Source organism: Chiloscyllium plagiosum, unplaced genomic scaffold (assembly GCF_037043375.1).
Source record: "Chiloscyllium plagiosum isolate Xiang-an unplaced genomic scaffold, Cpla_swu_hap1 HiC_scaffold_4, whole genome shotgun sequence".
Classification (NCBI taxonomy): domain Eukaryota; kingdom Metazoa; phylum Chordata; class Chondrichthyes; order Orectolobiformes; family Hemiscylliidae; genus Chiloscyllium; species Chiloscyllium plagiosum.
In genome coordinates, this window is record NW_028270142.1 from 36,349,710 (window position 1) to 36,357,620 (window position 7,911).

A 7,911-nucleotide genomic window follows, 5' to 3' on the forward strand; every position below is an offset into this window, starting at 1 on the left:
ACTGACCACATCTGGTTGGTAACTCATTAAGTGAGACTCCCTGCTAAATGACCATCCTTTTAGGGTGGTGATACTTAGCTCTTTATGGATTATCAAAGGGGCATAGTAGGTTGGCATAGTAGGTTGGCATAGTAGGAATGTCAGTGGACCAATAATCTAGAACTCCAGGCTAATTGTTTGAGGAGTTTGGCTTGAATTACACCATGGTTAATTTTGAAATATGCATTCAATGAAAAACTTTGTCTGTTGGTGACCATGGGGACACTCAATTGTTTAAAAAATCTGATTCCCGAGTGTCCTTCAAGGGAGGAAATCTGCCACCTTTTCCTGGTCTGGCCTACATGTGACCCAAGACCAACAGTATTATGATTGACTCTTAATTGCCTCTGGGCAATTAGGGAGGAGCATTAAATGCAGGTCTAGTCAGCAATGGCCTCATCCCATGGATGAATTCATAAAATAATTCATATAATCAAGACTAGATCCAACCTTATTCCAACCATAACCATTTTGGACAGACCTGAAGTACTGGAGACATAGATTTTAAAACTTCCATGAGAAATAATTAAAGCATATGTTAACATTCCTAATGCTCCCCATTCAAATACTTTTCTTTCTACAAATTCTGCAAGATGGCGATGGAGTAGGTTCGTCCACTCCATCTGCTCTTCCCTTTTTTTAAGTTTTAATCTTTTTGTTTCAGCTCTTCTACTAACTTACCTTCTGAAGAGTGGTGGGGATGGTTTTAGGTTCATTGAATTTGGCAGTCAGCTCAATGTCCAGTGTGAGGCAGCGGCTGAGGGCCTGACCCAGGACTTTCAGGCAGTTCCTAATGCCCAGTGCATGGACTGAAGGTAAGACCAAGGATCAGCACACAGACCGAAGGTGAGGCCAAGGCCCAATGTGGATGGCGCCTGGTTCAGGGCATTGGCATTTGAGATCCCAGGAGCGAGCCCAACATCTGTAGTGACAGAGAGAGCAGAGAAAATATGCCAGAGCTGAGGAGATTGAGCCTTGTCAGAAGTGTGGTCCCAGCTTGACTAAGCACTTAGGAAAGACTGAATACCAAGAAGGACTGTAAAATTTAACTTTTAACTTTAATTCTTCTTTGTATACTAAAGGTTAATTTTAACTTTGTTCCTTTTCTCTTTTTACCTTGTTCTTAAGTTTTTGTGCCTGGGTACTTTACCAAAGATTGTGTTGTGTGTGGTGGCATCGAAAACTTGTCTCTGTACCTCTGTACTTCTGTACTTGAGTACGTATGACAATAAAGTTTAAACCAAAAAAAAAATTCACATTAAAAATCAGTCCAACTGAATCAATCTCCCCTCATACATCAGCCCTGACATCCCAGGAACCAATTTCGTAAACCTTTGCTACATACCCTCTGTGGCATGACATCCTTGATCCTGTCCTTTAAACCTCTCACTATGAAGGCCGACATACAGTTTGCCTTCTATATTGCCTGCTGCACCTGCGTGCTTACTTTCAGTGACTGGTGTCAGTGTTTACATGGGTGATGGTGGCAGTGTTTAAGTGGGTAATGGCAGTGGCAGTGTTTACGTGGGTAAAGGCGGTGACAGTGTTTATGTGGGTAATGGCAGTGACAGTGTTTATGTGGGTAATGGCGGTGTCAGTGTTTCCGTGGGTAATTGCAGTGACAGTGTTTACGTGGGTAATGGCAGTAGCAGTGTTTATGGAGCAAATGGCAGTGTTTAGAAGGGTAATGGCAGTGGCAGTGTTTATGAGGGTAATGGTGGCAGTGTTTACATGGGTAATGGCAGTGACAGTGTTTACGTGGGTAATGGCAGTGTCAGTGTTAACGTGGGTAATGGCGGTGTCAGTGTTTACGTGGCTAATGGCGGTGTCAGTATTTACATGGGTAATGGTGGCAGTGTTTACATGGGTAATGGCAGTGTCAGTGTTTACGTGGGTAATGACAGTGGCTGTGTTTACGTGGGTAATGGTAGTGTCAGTGTTTATGTGGGTAATGGCGGTGTCAGTGTTTACGTGGGTAATGGCAGTGTCAGTGTTTACGTGGGTAATGGCAGTGTCAGTGTTTACGTGGGTAATGGCAGTGTCAGTGTTTACGTGGGTAATGGCAGTGTCAGTGTTTACGTGGGTAATGGTAGTGTCAGTGTTTACGTGGGTAATGGCAGTGTCAGTGTTTACATGTGTAGACACAGTGGCTGTGTTTACGTGTGTAATGGCAGTGCATGTGTTTACGTGAGTAATGGCAGTGTTTACGTGGGTAATGGCAGTGTTTACGTGGGTAACGGCAGTGACAGTGTTTAGGTGGGTGATGGCAGTGTCAGTGTTTAGGTGGGTAATGGCAGTGGCAGTGTTGACATTTGTAATGGCGGTGGCAGCGTTCACATGGGTAATGGCAGTAGCAGTGTTTACGTGGGTAATGGCAGTGTTAGTGTTTATGAGGGTAATGGCAGTGTCAGTGTTAATGAGGGTAATGGTGGCAGTGTTTACATGGGTAATGGCAGTGTCAGTGTTAATGAGGGTAATGGTGGCAGTGTTTACATGGGTAATGGCAGTGTCAGTGTTTATGGTGGTAATGACAGTGACAGTGTTTACGTGGGTAATGGCGATGGCAGAGTTTACATGGGTAATGGTGGCAGTGTTCATGTTGGTAATGGCATTGACAGTGTTTACAAGGGTAATGGCAGTAGCGGTGTGTACGTGGATAATGGCGGTGTCTGTGTTTACGTGGGTAATGGCAGTGTCAGTGTTTATGTGGGTAATGGCTGTGGCAGTGTTTACGTGGGTAATGGCGGCATCAGTGTTTACGTGGGTAATGGCAGTAGCAGTGTTTATGTGGGTAATGGCAGTAGCAGTGTTTATGGAGGAAATGGTGGCAGTGTTTACATGGGTAACGGCAGTGTCAGTGTTTATGTGGGCAATGGCGGTGTCAGTGTTTATGTGGGTAATGGCAGAGTCAGTGTTTACATGCGTAAGGGCGGTGACAGTGTTTATGTGGGTAATGGGAGTGACAGTGTTTATGTGGGTAATGGCGGTGTCAGTGTTTACATGCGTAAGGGCGGTGACAGTGTTTATGTGGGTAATGGGAGTGACAGTGTTTATGTGAGTAATGGCGGTGTCAGTGTTTATGTGGGTAATGGCAGTGTCAGTGTTTACGTGGGCAATGGCGGTGTCAGTATTTATGTGGGTAATGGCGGTGTCAGTGTTTACGTGGGTAATGGCGGTGTCAGTGTTTACGTGGGTAATGGTGGTGACAATGTTTATGTGGGTAATGGCGGTGACAGTGTTTACGTGGGTAATGGCGGTGTCAGTGTTTATGTGGGTAATGGCGGTGTCAGTGTTTACGTGGGTAATGGCGGTGTCAGTGTTTATGTGGGTAATGGCGGTGTCAGTGTTTATGTGGGTAATTGCAGTGACAGTGTTTACATGGGTAATGGCGGTGTCAGTGTTTACGTGTGTAATGGCAGTGACAGTGTTTATGTGGGTAATGGCAGTGACAGTGTTTACATGGGTAATGGCGGTGACAATGTTTACATGGGTGACGGCAGTGTCAGTGTTTATGTGGGTAATGGCGGTGACAGTGTTTATGTGGGTAATGGCGGTGTCAGTGTTTATGTGGGTAATGGCGGTGTCAGTGTTTATGATAGTAATGGCGGTGTCAGTGTTTACATGGGCAATGGTGGTGTCAGTGTTTACATGGGCAATGCCGGTGTCAGTGTTAATGGGGGTAATGGCAGTGACAGTGTTTATGTGAGTAATGGCGGTGTCAGTGTTTACGTGGGTAATGGCAGTGACAATGTTTATATGGGTAATGGCGGTGTCAGTGTTTACGTGGGTAATGGCGGTGTCATGTTTACATGGGTAATGGCGGTGTCAGTGTTTACATGTGTAATGGCAGTGACAGTGTTTATGTGGGTAATGGCGGTGTCAGTGTTTACGTGGGTAATGGCGGTGTCATGTTTACATGGGTAATGGCGGTGTCAGTGTTTACATGTGTAATGGCAGTGACAGTGTTTATGTGGGTAATGGCGGTGCCAGTGTTTACATGGGTAATGGCGGTGTCAGTGTTTACGTGGGTAATGGCAGTGACAGTGTTTATGTGGGTAATGGCGGTGTCAGTGTTTACGTGGGTAATGGCGGTGTCATGTTTACATGGGTAATGGCGGTGTCAGTGTTTACATGTGTAATGGCAGTGACAGTGTTTATGTGGGTAATGGCGGTGCCAGTGTTTACATGGGTAATGGCGGTGTCAGTGTTTACGTGGGTAATGGCAGTGACAGTGTTTATGTGGGTAATGGCGGTGTCAGTGTTTACGTGGGTAATGGCGGTGTCATGTTTACATGGGTAATGGCGGTGTCAGTGTTTACATGTGTAATGGCAGTGACAGTGTTTATGTGGGTAATGGCGGTGCCAGTGTTTACATGGGTAATGGCGGTGTCAGTGTTTACATGGGTAATGGTGGTGTCAGTGTTTATGGGGTAATGGCAGTGACAGTGTTTATGTGGGTAATGGCAGTGTCAGTGTTTATGTGGGTAATGGCGGTGTCAGTGTTTACATGGGTAATGGCGGTGTCAGTGTTTACGTGGGTAATGGCAGTGACAGTGTTTATATGGGTAATGGCGGTGTCAGTGTTTACATGGGTAATGGCGGTGTCAGTGTTTATGTGGGTAATGGCGGTGTCAGTGTTTATGTGGGTAATGGCGGTATCAATGTTTACGTGGGTAATGGCGGTGTCAGTGTTTATGTGGGTAATGGCGGTGTCAGTGTTTACATGGGTAATGGCGGTGTCAGTGTTTATGTGGGTGATGGCGGTGTCAGTGTTTATATGGGTAATGGCGGTGTCAGTGTTTACGTGGGTAATGGCGGTGACAGTGTTTATGTGGGTAATGGCAGAGTCAGTGTTTACATGGGTAATGGCGGTGTCAGTGTTTACGTGGGTAATGGTGGTGACAGTGTTTATGTGGGTAATGGCGGTGACAGTGTTTACGTGCGTAATGGCGGTGTCAGTGTTTATGTGGGTAATGGCGGTGTCAGTGTTTATGTGGGTAATGGCGGTATCAATGTTTACGTGGGTAATGGCGGTGTCAGTGTTTATGTGGGTAATGGCAGTGACAGTGTTTACGTGGGTAATGGCGGTGACAGTGTTTACGTGAGTAATGGCGGTGTCAGTGTTTATGTGGGTAATGGCAGTGACAGTGTTTACGTGGGTAATGGCGGTGTCAGTGTTTATGTGGGTAATGGCGGTGTCAGTGTTTACGTGGGTAATGGCAGTGACAGTGTTTACGTGGGTAATGGCGGTGACAGTGTTTACATGGGTGACGGCAGTGTCAGTGTTTATGTGGGTAATGGCGGTGTCAGTGTTTACGTGGGTAATGGCGGTGTCAGTGTTTACATGGGTAATGGCGGTGTCAGTGTTTATGTGGGTAATGGCGGTGTCAGTGTTTATGTGGGTAAGGCAGTGACAGTGTTTACGTGGGTAATGGCGGTGTCAGTGTTTACGTGGGTAATGGTGGTGACAATGTTTATGTGGGTAATGGCGGTGACAGTATTTACGTGGGTAATGGCGGTGTCAGTGTTTATGTGGGTAATGGCGGTGTCAGTGTTTACGTGGGTAAAGGCGGTGTCAGTGTTTATGTGGGTAATGGCGGTGTCAGTGTTTATGTGGGTAATGGCAGTGACAGTGTTTACATGGGTAATGGCGGTGTCAGTGTTTACGTGTGTAATGGCAGTGACAGTGTTTATGTGGGTAATGGCAGTGACAGTGTTTACATGGGTAATGGCGGTGACAATGTTTACATGGGTGACGGCAGTGTCAGTGTTTATGTGGGTAATGGCGGTGACAGTGTTTATCTGGGTAATGGCGGTGTCAGTGTTCACATGGGTAATGGCGGTGTCAGTGTTTATGTGGGTAATGGCGGTGTCAGTGTTTATGTGGGTAATGGCGGTGTCAGTGTTTATGATAGTAATGGCGGTGTCAGTGTTTACATGGGCAATGGTGGTGTCAGTGTTTACATGGGCAATGGCGGTGTCAGTGTTTATGGGGGTAATGGCAGTGACAGTGTTTATGTGAGTAATGGCGGTGTCAGTGTTTACGTGGGTAATGGCAGTGACAGTGTTTATATGGGTAATGGGGGTGTCAGTGTTTACGTGGGTAATGGCGGTGTCATGTTTACATGGGTAATGGCGGTGTCAGTGTTTACATGTGTAATGGCAGTGACAGTGTTTATGTGGGTAATGGCGGTGTCAGTGTTTACGTGGGTAATGGCGGTGTCATGTTTACATGGGTAATGGCGGTGTCAGTGTTTACATGTGTAATGGCAGTGACAGTGTTTATGTGGGTAATGGCGGTGCCAGTGTTTACATGGGTAATGGCGGTGTCAGTGTTTACGTGGGTAATGGCAGTGACAGTGTTTATGTGGGTAATGGCGGTGTCAGTGTTTACGTGGGTAATGGCGGTGTCATGTTTACATGGGTAATGGCGGTGTCAGTGTTTACATGTGTAATGGCAGTGACAGTGTTTATGTGGGTAATGGCGGTGACAGTGTTTACATGGGTAATGGCGGTGTCTGTGATTACATGGGTAATGGTGGTGTCAGTGTTTATGGGGTAATGGCAGTGACAGTGTTTATGTGGGTAATGGCAGTGTCAGTGTTTATGTGGGTAATGGCGGTGTCAGTGTTTACATGGGTAATGGCGGTGTCAGTGTTTATGTGGGTAATGGCGGTGACAGTGTTTACATGGGCAATGGCGGTGTCAGTGTTTACATGTGTAATGGCAGTGACAGTGTTTATGTGGGTAATGGCGGTGCCAGTGTTTACATGGGTAATGGCGGTGTCAGTGTTTACGTGGGTAATGGCAGTGACAGTGTTTATGTGGGTAATGGCGGTGTCAGTGTTTACGTGGGTAATGGCGGTGTCATGTTTACATGGGTAATGGCGGTGTCAGTGTTTACATGTGTAATGGCAGTGACAGTGTTTATGTGGGTAATGGCGGTGTCATGTTTACATGGGTAATGGCGGTGTCAGTGTTTACATGTGTAATGGCAGTGACAGTGTTTATGTGGGTAATGGCGGTGACAGTGTTTACATGGGTAATGGCGGTGTCTGTGATTACATGTGTAATGGTGGTGTCAGTGTTTATGGGGTAATGGCAGTGACAGTGTTTATGTGGGTAATGGCAGTGTCAGTGTTTATGTGGGTAATGGCGGTGTCAGTGTTTACATGGGTAATGGCGGTGTCAGTGTTTATGTGGGTAATGGCGGTGACAGTGTTTACATGGGCAATGGCGGTGTCAGTGTTTACTTGGGTGATGGCGGTGTCAGTGTTTACATGGGCAATGGCGGTGTCAGTGTTTACTTGGGTAATGGCGGTGTCAGTGTTTATGTGGGTAATGGCGATGTCAGTGTTTATGTGGGTAAGGCAGTGACAGTGTTTACGTGGGTAATGGCGGTGTCAGTGTTTACGTGGGTAATGGTGGTGACAATGTTTATGTGGGTAATGGCGGTGACAGTGTTTACGTGGGTAATGGCGGTGTCAGTGTTTATGTGGGTAATGGCGGTGTCAGTGTTTACGTGGGTAATGGCGGTGTCAGTGTTTATGTGGGTAATGGCGGTGTCAGTATTTATGTGGGTAATGGCAGTGACAGTGTTTACATGGGTAATGGCGGTGACAATGTTTACATGGGTGACGGCAGTGTCAGTGTTTACGTGCGTAATGGCGGTGACAGTGTTTATCTGGGTAATGGCGGTGACAGTGTTCACATGTGTAATGGCGGTGTCAGTGTTTATGTGGGTAATGGCGGTGTCAGTGTTTATGTGGGTAATGGCGGTGTCAGTGTTTATGATAGTAATGGCGGTGTCAGTGTTTACATGGGCAATGGTGGTGTCAGTGTTTACATGGGCAATGGCGGTGTCAGTGTTTA